This window comes from Danio aesculapii, chromosome 4 (assembly GCF_903798145.1).
Source record: "Danio aesculapii chromosome 4, fDanAes4.1, whole genome shotgun sequence".
NCBI lineage: Eukaryota > Metazoa > Chordata > Actinopteri > Cypriniformes > Danionidae > Danio > Danio aesculapii.
Genome location: NC_079438.1, coordinates 9125281 through 9144583, shown reverse-complemented (window position 1 = coordinate 9144583; position 19303 = coordinate 9125281). Strand labels below are relative to the sequence as shown.

The 19303-nt window shown below is 50.7% G+C and overlaps 19 non-coding genes across 19 annotated transcripts; 9 read left to right on the top strand and 10 right to left on the bottom strand.

The window, feature by feature from the left end:
• Positions 1-225: 225 nt before the first annotated feature.
• Positions 226-297, top strand: trnae-cuc (transfer RNA glutamic acid (anticodon CUC)). The gene has a single exon. It is a non-coding gene; the product is annotated as a tRNA-Glu (tRNA).
• Positions 298-391: 94 nt separating this feature from the next.
• trnay-gua (transfer RNA tyrosine (anticodon GUA)) lies at positions 392-478 on the bottom strand. The gene is given in 2 exon segments: positions 392-427; positions 442-478. It is a non-coding gene; the product is annotated as a tRNA-Tyr (tRNA).
• A 78-nt stretch (positions 479-556) lies between these two features.
• On the bottom strand, positions 557-628 carry trnae-uuc (transfer RNA glutamic acid (anticodon UUC)). The gene has a single exon. It is a non-coding gene; the product is annotated as a tRNA-Glu (tRNA).
• Positions 629-1385: 757 nt separating this feature from the next.
• trnae-cuc (transfer RNA glutamic acid (anticodon CUC)) lies at positions 1386-1457 on the top strand. Its single transcript has one exon. It is a non-coding gene; the product is annotated as a tRNA-Glu (tRNA).
• A 248-nt stretch (positions 1458-1705) lies between these two features.
• On the bottom strand, positions 1706-1777 carry trnae-uuc (transfer RNA glutamic acid (anticodon UUC)). Its single transcript has one exon. It is a non-coding gene; the product is annotated as a tRNA-Glu (tRNA).
• A 757-nt stretch (positions 1778-2534) lies between these two features.
• On the top strand, positions 2535-2606 carry trnae-cuc (transfer RNA glutamic acid (anticodon CUC)). The gene has a single exon. It is a non-coding gene; the product is annotated as a tRNA-Glu (tRNA).
• Positions 2607-2854: 248 nt separating this feature from the next.
• Positions 2855-2926, bottom strand: trnae-uuc (transfer RNA glutamic acid (anticodon UUC)). Its single transcript has one exon. It is a non-coding gene; the product is annotated as a tRNA-Glu (tRNA).
• A 916-nt stretch (positions 2927-3842) lies between these two features.
• Positions 3843-3929, bottom strand: trnas-gga (transfer RNA serine (anticodon GGA)). Its single transcript is given in 2 exon segments — positions 3843-3878; positions 3893-3929. It is a non-coding gene; the product is annotated as a tRNA-Ser (tRNA).
• A 907-nt stretch (positions 3930-4836) lies between these two features.
• On the top strand, positions 4837-4908 carry trnae-cuc (transfer RNA glutamic acid (anticodon CUC)). Its single transcript has one exon. It is a non-coding gene; the product is annotated as a tRNA-Glu (tRNA).
• Positions 4909-5156: 248 nt separating this feature from the next.
• trnae-uuc (transfer RNA glutamic acid (anticodon UUC)) lies at positions 5157-5228 on the bottom strand. The gene has a single exon. It is a non-coding gene; the product is annotated as a tRNA-Glu (tRNA).
• A 3955-nt stretch (positions 5229-9183) lies between these two features.
• trnal-cag (transfer RNA leucine (anticodon CAG)) lies at positions 9184-9266 on the bottom strand. Its single transcript has one exon. It is a non-coding gene; the product is annotated as a tRNA-Leu (tRNA).
• A 94-nt stretch (positions 9267-9360) lies between these two features.
• trnam-cau (transfer RNA methionine (anticodon CAU)) lies at positions 9361-9433 on the top strand. Its single transcript has one exon. It is a non-coding gene; the product is annotated as a tRNA-Met (tRNA).
• Positions 9434-10634: 1201 nt separating this feature from the next.
• Positions 10635-10717, bottom strand: trnal-aag (transfer RNA leucine (anticodon AAG)). Its single transcript has one exon. It is a non-coding gene; the product is annotated as a tRNA-Leu (tRNA).
• A 94-nt stretch (positions 10718-10811) lies between these two features.
• On the top strand, positions 10812-10884 carry trnam-cau (transfer RNA methionine (anticodon CAU)). The gene has a single exon. It is a non-coding gene; the product is annotated as a tRNA-Met (tRNA).
• Positions 10885-12085: 1201 nt separating this feature from the next.
• Positions 12086-12168, bottom strand: trnal-aag (transfer RNA leucine (anticodon AAG)). Its single transcript has one exon. It is a non-coding gene; the product is annotated as a tRNA-Leu (tRNA).
• Positions 12169-12262: 94 nt separating this feature from the next.
• Positions 12263-12335, top strand: trnam-cau (transfer RNA methionine (anticodon CAU)). Its single transcript has one exon. It is a non-coding gene; the product is annotated as a tRNA-Met (tRNA).
• Positions 12336-13705: 1370 nt separating this feature from the next.
• On the top strand, positions 13706-13778 carry trnam-cau (transfer RNA methionine (anticodon CAU)). The gene has a single exon. It is a non-coding gene; the product is annotated as a tRNA-Met (tRNA).
• A 1201-nt stretch (positions 13779-14979) lies between these two features.
• Positions 14980-15062, bottom strand: trnal-cag (transfer RNA leucine (anticodon CAG)). Its single transcript has one exon. It is a non-coding gene; the product is annotated as a tRNA-Leu (tRNA).
• Positions 15063-15156: 94 nt separating this feature from the next.
• Positions 15157-15229, top strand: trnam-cau (transfer RNA methionine (anticodon CAU)). Its single transcript has one exon. It is a non-coding gene; the product is annotated as a tRNA-Met (tRNA).
• The last annotated feature ends 4074 nt before the right edge of the window (positions 15230-19303 follow it).

Below are 19303 nucleotides of genomic sequence, written 5' to 3'. Positions count from 1 at the left end.
ACGGTTGGTGTAGCTGTAGTAGACGTTAATAAAAATCAGCAATTGGGGCAGCCTTTGAAACCAGGGGAGCACCCCACGGGCTCTGTGCTGGCAGCCCCAGAAACTCGATTCACTCCAGAGTGGAACTGAAAAAGCTCCAGCGGGGGGGAAAGGCGACTGCAGTGCACTGACTGACAGCACAGCAAAAAGACCAAAGAAAGCCAGGGGCAAGTTTCTGCTGGCCCTTCCCTGATGGTCTAGTGGTCAGGATTCGGCGCTCTCACCGCCGCGGCCCGGGTTCGATTCCCGGTCAGGGAACTTCCTTTTCACCTCTATGGTGAACTTTGAGTTCTAGCGACTAAAATATAATCGAACTGCACAGGCATGAAAGCAGCTCTGAGCGCAAAAGATCTCCTTCGAGCCGGAGTCGAACCAGCGACCTAAGGATTGCCAACATCCCACCTACAGTCCTCCGCTCTACCAGCTGAGCTATCGAAGGCTTACGACAATCGAGCAGAAGCCCATCGACTTAAGGTTGCTGCAGGCCAAAAAGGGCAGAAGCAAAAACACTCTAGCCTTCCCATACCGGGAGTCGAACCCGGGGCGCCTGGGTGAAAACCAGGAATCCTGACCGCTAGACCATATGGGAGCAGCCACGTGTGAGGGCCAGTCTTGGCACAAACTTCAGTTCTTTGTGATCATGCACACTTCACTGCCTCTCTTGCAAAAGTAAAACTCATACATTTACGCACGCTCTCATACACAGTCTCATGGTTTCCGTAAGCTAGAATCCTCTGACGCATAGTCATTAGCGTTATCCTTTGTGCCACTGGCACTCTGTTCAGCACCTTGTTAGCACATTGTTTGAAACAAGGACAAGGCTCTGTCAACCTGGAGTTCCGTCACCACACATTCTGCTTTGTTTTTATGGCAAGAGGTTGTGTGGATGGGATGCTCTTACAGGATTCCTGACAGTCCCTCCATAGAAGACCTGAGATCCAGGATCGGAGACTCTCTTCTCTCCAAAAGAAGGTTAAAAGCCATAGTTTCTTTTATGCATGTTTTATCAGAGCGCTTAGGTATTGCTGCAGCTTAGAGACTTACAAGTGGAAGTGATTACGCTGCAAGTTGGCTGGGTGACTTCTAAGTGGTAGGGACATTTGCAACAAGTAGGCTTGGTTTACGGTTGGTGTAGCTGTAGTAGATGTTAATAAAAATCAGCAGTTGGGGCAGCCTTTGAAACCAGGGGAGCACCCCACGGGCTCTGTGCTGGCAGCCCCAGAAACTCGATTCACTCCAGAGTGGAACTGAAAAAGCTCCAGCGGGGGGAAAGGCGTCTGCAGTGCACTGACTGACAGCACAGCAAAAAGACCAAAGAAAGCCAGGGGCTAGTTTCTGCTGGCCCTTCCCTGATGGTCTAGTGGTCAGGATTCGGCGCTCTCACCGCTGCGGCCCGGGTTCGATTCCCGGCCAGGGAACTTCCTTTTCACCTCTATTGTGAACTTTGAGTTCTAGCGACTAAAATATAATCGAACTGCACAGGCATGAAAGCAGCTCTGAGCGCAAAAGATCTCCTTCGAGCCAGCGACCTAAGGATTGCAAACATCCCACCTACAGTCCTCCGCTCTACCAACTGAGCTATCGAAGGCTTAAGACAGTCGAGCACAAGCCCATCCCCTTAAGGTTGCTGCAGGCCAAAAAGGGCAGAAGCAAAAACACTCTAGCCTTCCCATACCGGGAGTCGAACCCGGGGCGCCTGGGTGAAAACCAGGAATCCTGACCGCTAGACCATATGGGAGCAGCCACGTGTGAGGGCCAGTCTTGGCACAAACTTCAGTTCTTTGTGATCATGCACACTTCACTGCCTCTCTTGCAAAAGTAAAACTCATACATTTACGCACGCTCTCATACACAGTCTCATGGTTTCCGTAAGCTAGAATCCTCTGACGCATAGTCATTAGCGTTATCCTTTGTGCCACTGGCACTCTGTTCAGCACCTTGTTAGCACATTGTTTGAAACAAGGACAAGGCTCTGTCAACCTGGAGTTCCGTCACCACACATTCTGCTTTGTTTTTATGGCAAGAGGTTGTGTGGATGGGATGCTCTTACAGGATTCCTGACAGTCCCTCCATAGAAGACCTGAGATCCAGGATCGGAGACTCTCTTCTCTCCAAAAGAAGGTTAAAAGCCATAGTTTCTTTTATGCATGTTTTATCAGAGCGCTTAGGTATTGCTGCAGCTTAGAGACTTACAAGTGGAAGTGATTACGCTGCAAGTTGGCTGGGTGACTTCTAAGTGGTAGGGACATTTGCAACAAGTAGGCTTGGTTTACGGTTGGTGTAGCTGTAGTAGATGTTAATAAAAATCAGCAGTTGGGGCAGCCTTTGAAACCAGGGGAGCACCCCACGGGCTCTGTGCTGGCAGCCCCAGAAACTCGATTCACTCCAGAGTGGAACTGAAAAAGCTCCAGCGGGGGGAAAGGCGTCTGCAGTGCACTGACTTACAGCACAGCAAAAAGACCAAAGAAAGCCAGGGGCTAGTTTCTGCTGGCCCTTCCCTGATGGTCTAGTGGTCAGGATTCGGCGCTCTCACCGCTGCGGCCCGGGTTCGATTCCCGGCCAGGGAACTTCCTTTTCACCTCTATTGTGAACTTTGAGTTCTAGCGACTAAAATATAATCGAACTGCACAGGCATGAAAGCAGCTCTGAGCGCAAAAGATCTCCTTCGAGCCAGCGACCTAAGGATTGCAAACATCCCACCTACAGTCCTCCGCTCTACCAACTGAGCTATCGAAGGCTTAAGACAGTCGAGCACAAGCCCATCCCCTTAAGGTTGCTGCAGGCCAAAAAGGGCAGAAGCAAAAACACTCTAGCCTTCCCATACCGGGAGTCGAACCCGGGCTGCCTGGGTGAAAACCAGGAATCCTGACCGCTAGACCATATGGAAGCTGCCACTTGTGAGGGCCAGTCTTGGCACAAACTTCAGTTCTTTCTGATCATGCACACTTCACTGCCTCTCTTGCACAAGTACCACTCATACATTTACGCACGCTCTCATACACAGTCTCATGGTTTCCGTAAGCTAGAATCCTCTGATGCATAGTCATTAGCATTATCCTTTGTGCCACTGGCACTCTGTTCAGCACCTTGTTAGCACATTGTTTGAAACAAGGACAAGGCTCTGTCAACCTGGAGTTCCGTCACCACACATTCTGCTTTGTTTTTATGGCAAGAGGTTGTGTGGATGGGATGCTCTTACAGGATTCCTGACAGTCCCTCCATAGAAGACCTGAGATCCACGGTCGGAGACTCTCTCCTCTCCAAAAGGAGGTTAAAAGCCATAGTTTCTTTTATGCATGTTTTATCAGAGCGCTTAGGTATTGCTGCAGCTTAGAGACTTACAAGTGGAAGAGATTACGCTGCAAGTTGGCTGGGTGACTTCTAAGTGGTAGGGACATTTGCAACAAGTAGGCTTGGTTTACGGTTGGTGTAGCTGTAGTAGACGTTAATAAAAATCAGCAATTGGGGCAGCCTTTAAACCAGGGGAGCACCCCACGGGCTCTGTGCTGGCAGCCCCAGAAACTCGATTCACTCCAGAGTGGAACTGAAAAAGCTCCAGCGGGGGGGAAAGGCGACTGCAGTGCACTGACTGACAGCACAGCAAAAAGAACAAAGAAAGCCAGGGGCAAGTTTCTGCTGGCCCTTCCCTGATGGTCTAGTGGTCAGGATTCGGCGCTCTCACCGCCGCGGCCCGGTCGTCCGTTCAGGACTTCCTTTTCACCTCTATGGTGAACTTTGAGTTCTAGCGACTAAAATATAATCGAACTGCACAGGCATGAAAGCAGCTCTGAGCGCAAAAGATCTCCTTCGAGACGGAGTCGAACCAGCAACCTAAGGATTGCCAACATCCCACCTCCAGTCCTCCGCTCTACCAACTGAGCTATCGAAAGCTTACGACAATCAAGCACAAGCCCATCCCCTTAAGGTTGCTGCAGGCCAAAAAGGGCAGAAGCAAAAACACTCTAGCCTTCCCATACCGTGAGTCGAACCCGGGCCGCCTGGGTGAATACCAAGAATCCTGACCGCTAGACCATATGGAAGCCGCCACTTATGAGGGCCAGTCTTGGCACAATTTTCAGTTCTTTCTGATCGTGCACACTTCACTGCCTCTCTTGCACAAGTACAACTCATACATTTACGCACGCTCTCATACACAGTCTCATGGTTTCCGTAAGCTAGAATCCTCTGATGCATAGTCATTAGCGTTATCCTTTGTGCCACTGGCACTCTGTTCAGCACCTTGTTAGCACATTGTTTGAAACAAGGACAAGGCTCTGTCAACCTGGAGTTCCGTCACCACACATTCTGCTTTGTTTTATGGCAAGAGGTTGTGTGGATGGGATGCTCTTACAGGATTCCTGATAGTCCCTCCATAGAAGACCTGATGTCCAGGGTCGGAGACTCTCTCCTCTCCAAAAGGAGGTTAAAAGCCATAGTTTCTTTTATGCATGTTTTATCAGAGCGCTTAGGTATTGCTGCAGCTTAGAGACTTACAAGTGGAAGAGATTACGCTGCAAGTTGGCTGGGTGACTTCTAAGTGGTAGGGACATTTGCAACAAGTAGGCTTGGTTTACGGTTGGTGTAGCTGTAGTAGACGTTAATAAAAATCAGCAGTTGGGGCAGCCTTTGAAACCAGGGGAGCACCCCACAGGCTCTGTGCTGGCAGCCCCAGAAACTCGATTCACTCCAGAGTGGAACTGAAAAAGCTCCAGCGGGGGGGAAAGGCGACTGCAGTGCACTGACTGACAGCACAGCAAAAAGACCAAAGAAAGCCAGGGGCAAGTTTCTGCTGGCCCTTCCCTGATGGTCTAGTGGTCAGGATTCGGCGCTCTCACTGCCGCGGCCCGGGTTCGATTCCCGGTCAGGGAACTTCCTTTTCACCTCTATGGTGAACTTTGAGTTCTAGCGACTAAAATATAATCGAACTGCACAGGCATGAAAGCAGCTCTGAGCGCAAAAGATCTCCTTCGAGCCGGAGTCGAACCAGCAACCTAAGGATTGCCAACATCCCACCGCTCTACCAGCTGAGCTATCGAAGGCTTACGACAGTCGAGCACAAGCCCATCCCCTTAAGGTTGCTGCAGGCCAAAAAGGGCAGAAGCAAAAACACTCTAGCCTTCCCATACCGGGAGTCGAACCCGGGGCGCCTGGGTGAAAACCAGAAATCCTGACCGCTAGACCATATGGGAGCTGCCACTTGTGAGGGCCAGTCTTGGCACAAACTTCAGTTCTTTCTGATCATGCACACTTCACTGCCTCTCTTGCACAAGTACCACTCATACATTTACGCACGCTCTCATACACAGTCTCATGGTTTCCGTAAGCTAGAATCCTCTGATGCAATAGTCATTAGCATTATCCTTTGTGCCACTGGCACTCTGTTCAGCACCTTGTTAGCACATTGTTTGAAACAAGGACAAGGCTCTGTCAACCCGGGCCACCTGGGTGAATACCAAGAATCCTGACCGCTAGACCATATGGAAGCTGCCACTTGTGAGGGCCAGTCTTGGCACAAACTTCAGTTCTTTCTGATCGTGCACACTTCACTGCCTCTCTTGCACAAGTACAACTTATACATTTACGTACGCTCTCATACACAGTCTCATGGCTTCCGTAAGCTAGAATCCTCTGATGCATAGTCATTAGCGTTATCCTTTGTGCCACTGGCACTCTGTTCAGCACCTTGTTAGCACATTGTTTGAAACAAGGACAAGGCTCTGTCAACCTGGAGTTCCGTCACCACACATTCTGCTTTGTTTTTATGGCAAGAGGTTGTGTGGATGGGATGCTCTTACAGGATTCCTGACAGTCCCTCCATAGAAGACCGGAGATCCAGGGTCAGACTCTCTCCTCTCCAAAAGGTGGTTAAAAGCCATAGTTTCTTTTATGCATGTTTTATCAGAGCGCTTAGGTATTGCTGCAGCTTAGAGACTTACAAGTGGAAGAGATTACGCTGCAAGTTGGCTGGGTGACTTCTAAGTGGTAGGGACATTTGCAAGAAGTAGGCTTGGTTTACGGTTGGTGTAGTTGTAGTAGACGTTAATAAAAATCAGCAGTTGATGCAGCCTTTGAAACCAGGGGAGCACCCCACGGGCTCTGTGCTGGCGGCCCCAGAAACTCGATTCACTCCAGTGTGGAATTGAACAGCTCCAGCGGGGGGAAAGGCGACCGCAGTGCACTGGCTGACAGCAAAGCAATAAGTACAAAGCAAGCCAGCCAGGAGTCGAACCTAGAATCTTCTGAGCCATAGTCAAAACACCTTATCCATTGCACCACTGAGACTTTGTCCTCTCCATTGGGAGGTTACAAGCAACAGTTTTATTTTTGGAGCAGAAACAGAAAAAGGGGTCAAGGGCATTGTTTTTGTCGGTGCTGTTTCAAGGCAAGCTGAGCGGCGCTCGGCTTCTGGTGCTGCGCCTCTTTTTAAATAGCCAACTCTTGACGGCTGCTCTCGCAGTACCGAAGCCTACCAATATTTGCATAGTGGGAAAATGAGTCATGTTCTATTACACAGCTAGGGTGACCCTTTTTAAAAGCAAATGTGCACCCCAGCCAGTCGAGCAGTCCATGCCACTCAGCGTGGTTGCTACTTAGTAAGCAGGGATCAGTGGAGACTACAGGATGTTAGTGCATAGCTGGTTTAGGAAGGTCCTGTAGCCACGCAGCCTCTTTGTTATGGAAGGTAAGTAAATAATACACATTTTTATGATTTTTTATGTATGGTCATGTCTTGTCACATTTGTGTTAACATAAGTAAGCTATAAATGTATAACAGTATGCTAACGTATTTGCATCATAACATACAGCTGCTGACTTGGTTACCATCTGCAGACTAAGTATCTGGTCAAATCTCTTAATTTGTAAGGTAAAAGGTAAGTGCTGTAAGGTAAGTAAATGTTTAACATCTCCTGAGTCTGAAGCCATGATGGCAAGATGCTTTTTTGACGTGAATCCATCAAATGTCTTGACTTGACGTTGTAAGAGGATTAGCCGAAAAGCCCTGCGAATCCCATTGAATTAAAATAAATGGCATCTCAGGACATTCCACTACATGGCATACCAAGACAATTCTTTTGATCCCGTGCACTTGCTTTAAAGCCCACGTCCATTGTTTTGAATACATGCTTTTCCGAGTTGCTGTGGACAATGCCTTGATGTTGCGCAAACGCCTCAAACCTTGCGGTCTACAGTGCCCATTAACGCTGCCAGGGCCACTGCTACGCTGCGTAAATTGTGGCGCAAAGAGATTGATGCTGCACTTTGTCAGTGTTACTGTATCACTCGGACATGGCGCCAAAGGGTTTAATACTTGAGCCTGAGATCTCAGCTGTGCAACAGCCATGTCCTCACAGTGAAAGTCCGTGGGCACTGCATCGACATGCTGGACCCCCAGACCTGTGATGCGATACTCGTGCTCATCATCCGGAGATAGGAACCACCGCCTCCAGAAACGCACATCCATTGTTTTGTTCACATGCTTTTCCGAGTTGCTGTAGACAATGCCTTGATGTTGCGCAACTGCCTCAAAACTTGCAGTCTACAGTGCCCGTTAAGGTTGCCAGGGCCACTGCTACACCTTGTAAACTGTGACGCAAAGAGATTGATGCGGGGCTTTGTCAGTGTTACTGTATCACTCGGACATGGCGCCAGAGAGTTAAATACTTGAGCCTGAACGCACAGCCAAAGATTAGGTTTGTCAGAAGTGGGATTCTAACCCACACCTCCAGGAGAGACTGCGACCTGAACGCAGCGCCTTAGAAGCCTCGGCCATCCTGACATGCACACTTAGCCGGAGCTGTCTCCTAGGAGCCACATCGCAGCACCATGACATGGAAGCTGGTGTTTTACAGCTTGCCCATCTTCAGCAGTCCGCCTCGTTGGCGGAGTAGGCAGCGCGTCAGTCTCATAATCTGAAGGTCGTGAGTTCGCGCCTCACACGGGGCAAGGTCGTACCTTTTGGCACACGGGAGCACTTAGGTGACCGGGCGGCGTACTTTATTACTTTCCGTGCCGTTTCTGCTTCCCGGGGGCAAAAAAGGCTACAGCTCATCTGGAGGGCATGCGGCGTGAGGTTCCAAGAACATCTCCTGAGTCTGAAGCCATGATGGCAAGATGCTCCCATTCCTGTCACGTTATCGCTTGACGTTTGACGTGGATCCGTCAAATGTCATGACTTGACGTTGTAAGAGGATTAGCCGAAAAGCCCTGCGGATCCCATTGAATTAAAATAAACGGCATCTCAGGACATTCCACTACATGGCATACCAAGACAACTCTTTTGATCCCATTTCGGTGCACTTGCTTTAAAGCCCACGTCCATCGTTTTGAACACATGCTCTTCTGAGTTGCTGTGGACAATGCCTTGATGTTGCGCAAACGCCTCAAACCTTGCAGTCTACAGTGCCCATTAACGCTGCCAGGGCCACTGCTACGCTACGTAAATTGTGGCGCAAAGAGATTGATGCGGCACTTTGTCAGTGTTACTGTATCACTCGGACATGGCACCAGAGGGTAAATACTTGAGCCTGAGATCTCAGCTGTGCAACAGCCATGTCCTCACAGTGAGAGCATGAGCTGTCTGCGGGCACTGCATCGACATGGTGGACCCCCAGACCTGTGATGCGATACTCGTGCTCATCATCCGGAGATAGGAACCACCGCCTCCAGAAACGCACATTCAGAACAGCGTCTTGAAAAAGACGCGTTGATTGACTGACACAGCTTTTTTTTTCTTCTCTTTCCCACAAAGAGTCAAATGTCATGACTTGACGTTGTAAGAAAATTAGCCGAAAAGTCCTGCGAATCCCATTGCCCTAAAAATAAACGGCATCTCAGGACATTCCACTACATGGCATTCCAAGGCAATTGTTTTGATCCCCTTTCGATGCACCTGCATTAAAGCCCACGTCCATTGTTTTGTTCACATGCTTTTCCGAGTTGCTGTAGACAATGCCTTGATGTTGCACAAATGCCCCAAAACTTGCAGTCTACAGTGCCCATTAAGGTTGCCAGGGCCACTGCTACACCTTGTAAACTGTGACGCAAAGAGATTGATGCGGGGCTTTGTCAGTGTTACTGTATCACTCGGACATGGCGCCAGAGAGTTAAATACTTGAGCCTGAACGCACAGCCAAAGATTAGGTTTGTCAGAAGTGGGATTCAAACCCACGCCTCCAGGGGAGACTGCGACCTGAACGCAGCGCCTTAGACGGCTCGGCCATCCTGACATGCACACTTAGCCGGAGCTGTCTCCTAGGAGCCACATCGCAGCACCATGACATGGAAGCTGGTGTTTCACAGCTTGCCCATCTCCAGCAGTCCGCCTCGTTGGCGCAGTAGGCAGCGCGTCAGTCTCATAATCTGAAGGTTGTGAGTTCGAGCCTCACACGGGGCAAGGTCGTACCTTTTGGCACACGGGAGCACTTAGGTGACCGGGCGGCGTACTTTATTACTTTCCGTGCCGTTTATGCTTCCCGGGGGCAAAAAAGGCTACAGCTCCTCTGGAGGGCATGCGGCGTGAGGTTCCAAGAACATCTCCTGAGTCTGAAGCCATGATGGCAAGATGCTCCCATTCCTGTCACGTTATCGCTTGACGTTTGACGTGGATCCGTCAAATGTCATGACTTGACGTTGTAAGAGGATTAGCCGAAAAGCCCTGCGGATCCCATTGAATTAAAAATAAACGGCATCTCAGGACATTCCACTACATGGCATACCAAGACAATTCTTTTGATCCCGTTTCGGTGCACTTGCTTTAAAGCCCACGTCCATCGTTTTGAACACATGCTCTTCCGAGTTGCTGTGGACAATGCCTTGATGTTGCGCAAACGCCTCAAACCTTGCAGTCTACAGTGCCCATTAACGCTGCCAGGGCCACTGCTACGCTGCGTAAATTGTGGCGCAAAGAGATTGATGCGGCACTTTGTCAGTGTTACTGTATCACTCGGACATGGCGCCAGAGGGTAAATACTTGAGCCTGAGATCTCAGCTGTGCAACAGCCATGTCCTCACAGTGAGAGCATGAGCTGTCTGCGGGCACTGCATCGACATGCTGGACCCCCAGACCTGTGATGCGATACTCGAGCTCATCATCCGGAGATAGGAACCACCGCCTCCAGAAATGCACATTCAGAACAGCGTCTTGAAAAAGACGCGTTGATTGACTGACACAGCTTTTTTTTTCTTCTCTTTCCCACAAAGAGTCAAATGTCATGACTTGACGTTGTAAGAAAATTTGCCGAAAAGTCCTGCGAATCCCATTGCCCTAAAAATAAACGGCATCTCAGGACATTCCACTACATGGCATTCCAAGGCAATTGTTTTGATGCCCTTTCGATGCACCTGCATTAAAGCCCACGTCCATTGTTTTGTTCACATGCTTTTCCGAGTTGCTGTAGACAATGCCTTGATGTTGCACAAATGCCTCAAAACTTGCAGTCTACAGTGCCCATTAAGGTTGCCAGGGCCACTGCTACACCTTGTAAACTGTGACGTAAAGAGATTGATGCGGGGCTTTGTCAGTGTTACTGTATCACTCGGACATGGCGCCAGAGAGTTAAATACTTGAGCCTGAACGCACAGCCAAAGATTAGGTTTGTCAGAAGTGGGATTCAAACCCACGCCTCCAGGGGAGACTGCGACCTTAACGCAGCGCCTTAGACGGCTCGGCCATCCTGACATGCACACTTAGCCGGAGCTGTCTCCTAGGAGCCACATCGCAGCACCATGACATGGAAGCTGGTGTTTCACAGCTTGCCCATCTCCAGCAGTCCGCCTCGTTGGCGCAGTAGGCAGCGCGTCAGTCTCATAATCTGAAGGTCGTGAGTTCGAGCCTCACACGGGGCAAGGTCGTACCTTTTGGCACACGGGAGCACTTAGGTGACCGGGCGGCGTAATTTATTACCTTCCATGCCGTTTATGCTTCCCGGGGGCAAAAAAGGCTACAGCTCCTCTGGAGGGCATGCGGCGTGACGTTCCAAGAACATCTCCTGAGTCTGAAGCCATGATGGCAAGATGCTCCCATTCCTGTCACGTTATCGCTTGACGTTTGACGTGGATCCGTCAAATGTCATGACTTGACGTTGTAAGAAGATTAGCCGAAAAGCCCTGCGGATCCCATTGAATTAAAAATAAACGGCATCTCAGGACATTCCACTACATGGCATACCAAGACAATTCTTTTGATCCCGTTTCGGTGCACTTGCTTTAAAGCCCACGTCCATCGTTTTGAACACATGCTCTTCCGAGTTGCTGTGGACAATGCCTTGATGTTGCGCAAACGCCTCAAACCTTGCAGTCTACAGTGCCCATTAACGCTGCCAGGGCCACTGCTACGCTGCGTAAATTGTGGCGCAAAGAGATTGATGCGGCACTTTGTCAGTGTTACTGTATCACTCGGACATGGCGCCAGAGGGTAAATACTTGAGCCTGAGATCTCAGCTGTGCAACAGCCATGTCCTCACAGTGAGAGCATGAGCTGTCTGCGGGCACTGCATCGACATGCTGGACCCCCAGACCTGTGATGTGATACTCGTGCTCATCATCCGGAGATAGGAACCACCGCCTCCAGAAACGCACATTCAGAACAGCGTCTTGAAAAAGACGCGTTGATTGACTGACACAGCTTTTTTTTTCTTCTCTTTCCCACAAAGAGTCAAATGTCATGACTTGACGTTGTAAGAAAATTTGCCGAAAAGTCCTGCGAATCCCATTGCCCTAAAAATAAACGGCATCTCAGGACATTCCACTACATGGCATTCCAAGGCAATTGTTTTGATGCCCTTTCGATGCACCTGCATTAAAGCCCACGTCCATTGTTTTGTTCACATGCTTTTCCGAGTTGCTGTAGACAATGCCTTGATGTTGCACAAATGCCTCAAAACTTGCAGTCTACAGTGCCCATTAAGGTTGCCAGGGCCACTGCTACACCTTGTAAACTGTGACGTAAAGAGATTGATGCGGGGCTTTGTCAGTGTTACTGTATCACTCGGACATGGCGCCAGAGAGTTAAATACTTGAGCCTGAACTCACAGATAAAGATTAGGTTTGTCAGAAGTGGGATTCAAACCCACGCCTCCAGGGGAGACTGCGACCTTAACGCAGCGCCTTAGACGGCTCGGCCATCCTGACATGCACACTTAGCCGGAGCTGTCTCCTAGGAGCCACATCGCAGCACCATGACATGGAAGCTGGTGTTTCACAGCTTGCCCATCTCCAGCAGTCCGCCTCGTTGGCGCAGTAGGCAGCGCGTCAGTCTCATAATCTGAAGGTTGTGAGTTTGAGCCTCACACGGGGCAAGGTCGTACCTTTTGGCACACGGGAGCACTTAGGTGACCGGGCGGCGTACTTTATTACCTTCCATGCCATTTATGCTTCCTGGGGGCAAAAAAGGCTACAGCTCCTCTGGAGGGCATGCGGCGTGACGTTCCAAGAACATCTCCTGAGTCTGAAGCCATGATGGCAAGATGCTCCCATTCCTGTCACGTTATCGCTTGACGTGGATCCGTCAAATGTCATGACTTGACGTTGTAAGAAGATTAGCCGAAAAGCCCTGCGGATCCCATTGAATTAAAAATAAACGGCATCTCAGGACATTCCACTACATGGCATTCCAAGACAATTCTTTTGATCCCGTTTCGGTGCACTGGCTTTAAAGCCCACGTCCATTGTTTTGAACACATGCTTTTTCGAGTTGCTGTGGACAATGCCTTGATGTTGCGCAAACGCCTCAAACCTTGCGGTCTATAGTGCCCATTAACGCTGCCAGGGCCACTGCTACGCTGCGTAAATTGTGGCGCAAAGAGATTGATGCGGCACTTTGTCAGTGTTACTGTATAAATCGGACATGGCGCCAGAGGGTAAATACTTGAGCCTGAGATCTCAGCTGTGCAACAGCCATGTCCTAACAGTGAGAGCATGAGCTGTCCGCGGGCACTCCATCGACATGCTGGATCCCCAGACCTGTGATGCGATACTCGTGCTCATCATCCGGAGATAGGAACCACCGCCTCCAGAAACGCACATTCAGAACAGCGTCTTGAAAAAGACGCGTTGATTGACTGACACAGCTTTTTTTTCTTCTCTTTCCCACAAAGAGTCAAATGTCATGACTTGACGTTGTAAGAAAATTAGCCGAAAAGTCCTGCGAATCCCATTGCCCTAAAAATAAACGGCATCTCAGGACATTCCACTACATGGCATTCCAAGGCAATTGTTTTGATGCCCTTTCGATGCACTTGCATTAAAGCCCACGTCCATTGTTTTGTTCACATGCTTTTCCGAGTTGCTGTAGACAATGCCTTGATGTTGCGCAAATGCCTCAAAACTTGCAGTCTACAGTGCCCATTAAGGTTGCCAGGGCCACTGCTACACCTTGTAAACTGTGACGCAAAGAGATTGATGCGGGGCTTTGTCAGTGTTACTGTATCACTCGGACATGGCGCCAGAGAGTTAAATACTTGAGCCTGAACGCACAGCCAAAGATTAGGTTTGTCAGAAGTGGGATTCAAACCCACACCTCCAGGGGAGACTGCGACCTGAAAGCAGCGCCTTAGACGGCTCGGCCATCCTGACATGCACACTTAGCTGGAGCTGTCTCCTAGGAGCCACATCGCAGCACCATGACATGGAAGCTGGTGTTTCACAGCTTGCCCATCTCCAGCAGTCCGCCTCATTGGCGCAGTAGGCAGCGCGTCAGTCTCATAATCTGAAGGTCGTGAGTTCGAGCCTCACACGGGGCAAGGTCATACCTTTTGGCACACGGGAGCACTTAGGTGACCGGGCGGCGTACTTTATTACCTTCCATGCCGTTTATGCTTCCCGGGGGCAAAAAAGGCTACAGCTCCTCTGGAGGGCATGCGGCGTGACGTTCCAAGAACATCTCCTGAGTCTGAAGCCATGATGGCAAGATGCTCCCATTCCTGTCACGTTATCGCTTGACGTTTGACGTGGATCCGTCAAATGTCATGACTTGACGTTGTAAGAAGATTAGCCGAAAAGCCCTGCGGATCCCATTGAATTAAAAGTAAACGGCATCTCAGGACATTCCACTACATGGCATTCCAAGACAATTCTTTTGATCCCGTTTCGGTGCACTTGCTTTAAAGCCCACGTCCATTGTTTTGAACACAGGCTTTTCCGAGTTGCTGTGGACAATGCCTTGATGTTGCGCAAACGCCTCAAACCTTGCGGTCTATAGTGCCCATTAACGCTGCCAGGGCCACTGCTACGCTGCGTAAATTGTGGCGCAAAGAGATTGATGCGGCACTTTGTCAGTGTTACTGAATCACTCGGACATGGCGCCAGAGGGTAAATACTTGAGCCTGAGATCTCAGCTGTGCAACAGCCATGTCCTGACAGTGAGAGCATGAGCTGTCCGCGGGCACTCCATCGACATGCTGGATCCCCAGACCTGTGATGCGATACTCGTGCTCATCATCCGGAGATAGGAACCACCGCCTCCAGAAATGCACATTCAGAACAGCGTCTTGAAAAAGACGCGTTGATTAACTGACACAGCTTTTTTTTTCTTCTCTTTCCCACAAAGAGTCAAATGTCATGACTTGACGTTGTAAGAAAATTAGCCGAAAAGTCCTGCGAATCCCATTGCCCTAAAAATAAACGGCATCTCAGGACATTCCACTACATGGCATTCCAAGGCAATTGTTTTGATGCCCTTTCGATGCACTTGCATTAAAGCCCACGTCCATTGTTTTGTTCACATGCTTTTCCGAGTTGCTGTAGACAATGCCTTGATGTTGCGCAAATGCCTCAAAACTTGCAGTCTACAGTGCCCATTAAGGTTGCCAGGGCCACTGCTACACCTTGTAAACTGTGACGCAAAGAGATTGATGCGGGGCTTTGTCAGTGTTACTGTATCACTCGGACATGGCGCCAGAGAGTTAAATACTTGAGCCTGAACGCACAGCCAAAGATTAGGTTTGTCAGAAGTGAGATTCAAACCCACGCCTCCAGGGGAGACTGCGACCTGAACGCAGCGCCTTAGACGGCTCGGCCATCCTGACATGCACACTTAGCTGGAGCTGTCTCGTAGGAGCCACATTGCAGCACCATGACATGGAAGCTGGTGTTTCACAGCTTGCCCAGCTCCAGCAGTCCGCCTCGTTGGCGCAGTAGGCAGCGCGTCAGTCTCATAATCTGAAGGTCGTGAGTTCGAGCCTCACACGGGGCAAGGTCGTACCTTTTGGCACACTGGAGCACTTAGGTGACCGGGCGGCGTACTTTATTACCTTCCGTGCCGTTTGTGCTTACCGGGGGCAAAAAAGGCTACAGCTCCTCTGGAGGGCATGCGGCGTGACGTTCCAAGAATATCTCCTGAGTCTGAAGCCATGATGGCAAGATGCTCCCGTTCCTGTCACGTTAGCGCGTCAGTCTCATAATCTGAAAGTCGTGAGTTAGAGCCTCAAGTATTTAACTCTCTGGCGCTGCCCAAGGCCGCCGACCGAGGCCTGGGTCCCACGGGGCGCTTAATAGGGGCTTTCCGGACGGCTGTTCCCGGACGCTGCGCGCCGCCCCCTAGATGATTTTCCCGGCCCCTACGACCACGCAGGCCCCTAGGGGAGGGCCCCCCGACCCCCTCCGAGGCGACGCCTCCCCCCTAGCTCCCCCGGTGGCCGCGCGGAACGCCGTTGAAAAAGTCATCTTTTTCGACCCATTCTGTTGCAATCTGGCATTCGCCACGGGGTGGCAGCGGACTGACAGAGACCCCCTACGTGGGAGCGCCGAATAGGTGAGGGCTGGGAGTCCGGGGAAAGACTAAACCTCCCCCTTACAGCCTATATGTCAGAAGAGCGCCAGCCCACCCTGCCGGGACCTCTCCCACCTCCCACGAACAGTCTATTCGTCCCCCTGAACACCTAAGTGGCCGGAAACGACCTATCTGTCCCCCTGAACACCTATATGGGCACGAACAGCCTATCTGTTCCCCTGAACACCTAAATTGTGGGAACAACCCATACATCTCTCTGAACACCAATGTGGCCACGAACAGCCTATCTGTCCCCCTGAACACCAATGTGGCCATGAACAGCCTATTTGTCCCCAGGAACACCTAAATGGCCGGGAATGACCAATCTGTCCCTCTGAACACCAATGTGACCACGAACAGCCTATTTGTCCCCCTGAACACTTATGTGGCCACAAACAGCCTATCTGTCCCCCTGAACACCTAAATTGTGGGAACAACCCATCTGACTCTCTGAACACCAATGTGGCCACGAACAGCCTATCTGTCCCCCTGAACACCTATGTGGCCACAAACAGCCTATCTGTCCCCCTGAACACCTAAATGGCCAGGAATGACCAATCTGTCCCTCTGAACACCAATGTGACCACAAACAGCCTATTTGTGCCCCTGAACACCAATGTGGCCATGAACAGCCTATCTGTCCCCCTGAACACCTAAATTGTGGGAACAACCCATATATCTCTCTGAACACCAATGTGGCCACGAACAGCCTATCTGTCCCCCTGAACACCAATGTGGCCATGAACAGCCTATTTGTCCCCCTGAACACCTAAATGGCCGGTAATGACCAATCTGTCCCTCTGAACATCAATGTGACCACGAACAGCCTACTTGTCCCCCTGAACACTTATGTGGCCACAAACAGCCTATCTGTTCCCCTGAACACCTAAATTGTGGGAACAACCCATACATCTCTCTGAACACCAATGTGGCCACGAACAGCCTATCTGTCCCCCTGAACACCTAAATGGCCGGGAATGACCAATCTGTCCCTCTGAACACCAATGTGACCACGAACAGCCTATTTGTCCCCCTGAACACTTATGTGGCCACAAACAGCCTATCTGTCCCCCTGAACACCTATGTGGCCACAAACAGCCTATCTATTCCCCTGAACACCTAAGTGGCCAGGAACGACTTATCTGTCCCCATGAACACCTAAATGCCAAGTAACGATCTACAAGTCCCCCTGGATGCCAACGTGGCCACGATCAACCACTCAAGCCCTCGGAACGCCAAAGTTGCCAGGAACAATGCAGTCGTAGATTATTCAATAAAACAATATCTTATTAGGCTGTCTTTGGACATCCCACTAGGCTGTTTGTGGATATCCCACCTGTAGCTTGTTAGGCTCTCTGCGGACATCCCATCTGTAGCGGGGCGTCCACGAACCACCTATTAAAATGAATGGGATAAGTTACACATGTCAATGGCCCCCCTTCGGCCACCGAGGGTCCGAGAGACCCCAGATTTGGCACAGAGTTGCGTCACAAGGCCCTCGGTCACCTACCGAAAGGGCTAGCTCGAGGGGCGCCCCCAAAAATTTTCTGAGCTCTTCATACATCCCTCTGTCTTTCATACAGCTCTATACGATGAGGCCTAAGAGGGTGTTTTTGTCGGCCAGGCCTAAAATGCTCAGAAAGCAGCTAGGGCCACAGAACTTGGAAACCTGGCTGGGGGGACGGTGGCGGTACTCTGTGCTGAATTTGGGGGTCCTGCGACCTTTTGACCCCCTGTATGGCCTTGTCCCACCTGCAACTTATTCAATGGAATTTCATAGGTGGTTCGCGGTCATGGGGGGCTTTTTTAAGCAAATTAGCACGTGCGACCGCGGAACTTGGGGGCCCGACTCAGGGGCCCGTGACGTAACATATGTCAGTTCGAGGCCAACGGGCAACGTCGGCACTTCCATGTACACGGAAGCCATCTGCGGCCCGACACTCTGGGACTCGTGTCGGGGGCCCCAACACGACCCCCATGCTGATTTTCGGGGCCCTCTGACCTTTCGACCCCTCGGGAGCCAACGTCCCACGTGCAACTTATTTCAATGTAAAGTCCATAGGGGGTTCGCGGTCATTGGGGGTTTTTTTTTGAGCAAATTTGCCAGTGCGACCGCGGAACTTGGGGGCCTGATTCAGGGGCCCGTGACATAACATATATGTCAATTTGGGGTCGATCGGGCACTTTCCACGAAACACCTACAAAATGAATGGAATAAGTTGCACGTGTCACGGGCCCCGGATCGGCCCCCGAGGGTCCGAGGGACTCCAAATTTGGCCTGCTGGCAGCCTAGGGGCCCCCGAACAACATACTGAGAGCACAAGTGCCTCGCTCAAACACAACTCTTAATTGGCTCCTCAGCCCAACTTTCACACAAAGGCCTCTTTAGCCTTTAGACCCCAAGACTGTCTTGAGTCACTTTGTGTGTATTTAGGTTTTTTTTTTTTTGGCACACTATAAAACGTTCATGAGACCTTCTGGGGCCCTGAAATTCGAGGTGCCGTGTCGGGGGCCCCTGCGCGTCCACCACGTCGAATTTTGGGGCCCTCTGACCTTTTGACCTCTTGGGAGCCAACGTCCCACGTGCAACTTATTCAATGTAAACTCCATAGGTGGTTCGCGGTGATGGGGGGCTTTTTTGAGCAAATTAGATCGTGTGACCGCGAAACTTGGGGGCCTGATTCAGGGGCCCGTGACGTAACATATATGTCAGTTCAAGGCCGATCGGGCAACGTCGGCACTTCCATGTACACGGAAGCCATCTGCGGCTCGACACTCTGGGTCTCGTGTCGGGGGCCCCAACACAACCCCTGTGCCGATTTTCGGGGCCCTCTGACCTTTCGACCCCTCGGGAGCCAATGTCCCACGTGCAACTTATTTCAATGTAAAGTCCATAGGTGGTTCGCGGTCATTGGGGGTATTTTTGAGCAAATTAGCCAGTGCGACCGCGGAACTTGGGGGTCTGATTCAGGGGCCCGTGACGTAACATATATGTCAGTTTGGGGCCGATCGGGCACTGTCCACGAAACACCTACAAAATGAATGGAATAAGTTGCACGTGTCACGGGCCCTGGATGGGCCCCCGGGGGTCCGAGCGGTTCCAAACTTGGCCTGCTGGCAGCCTAGGGGCCCCCACACACCATACTAAGAGCACAAGTGCCTCGCTCAAACGCAACTCTTAATTGGCAAGGCAGAGCAAATCTCTCACACATGCCTCTTTCACCTATGCACTGCAAGTCTGTCTCATGAATGACTTTGCATGTTTGAGGTGAACTTTGCACCCTCAAAGTTTAGGGGTTATTTGGGTAGTTAGGAGGGGTCAGGGACCTCATCCGACAGTGTGTGTCAAGTCAGAGCTCATCAAACGGCTTCTGTGGCCTAAAAAAGCCCTGTCCGCGGACAGCCTAAAAATAAGTTGCCCGTGGGACCTTTCTGTTTGAGTGGTCAAAGGGACCTTTGTTTTGGCGCAAAACGTTGGGGGCTTCGACTACCGTTTCG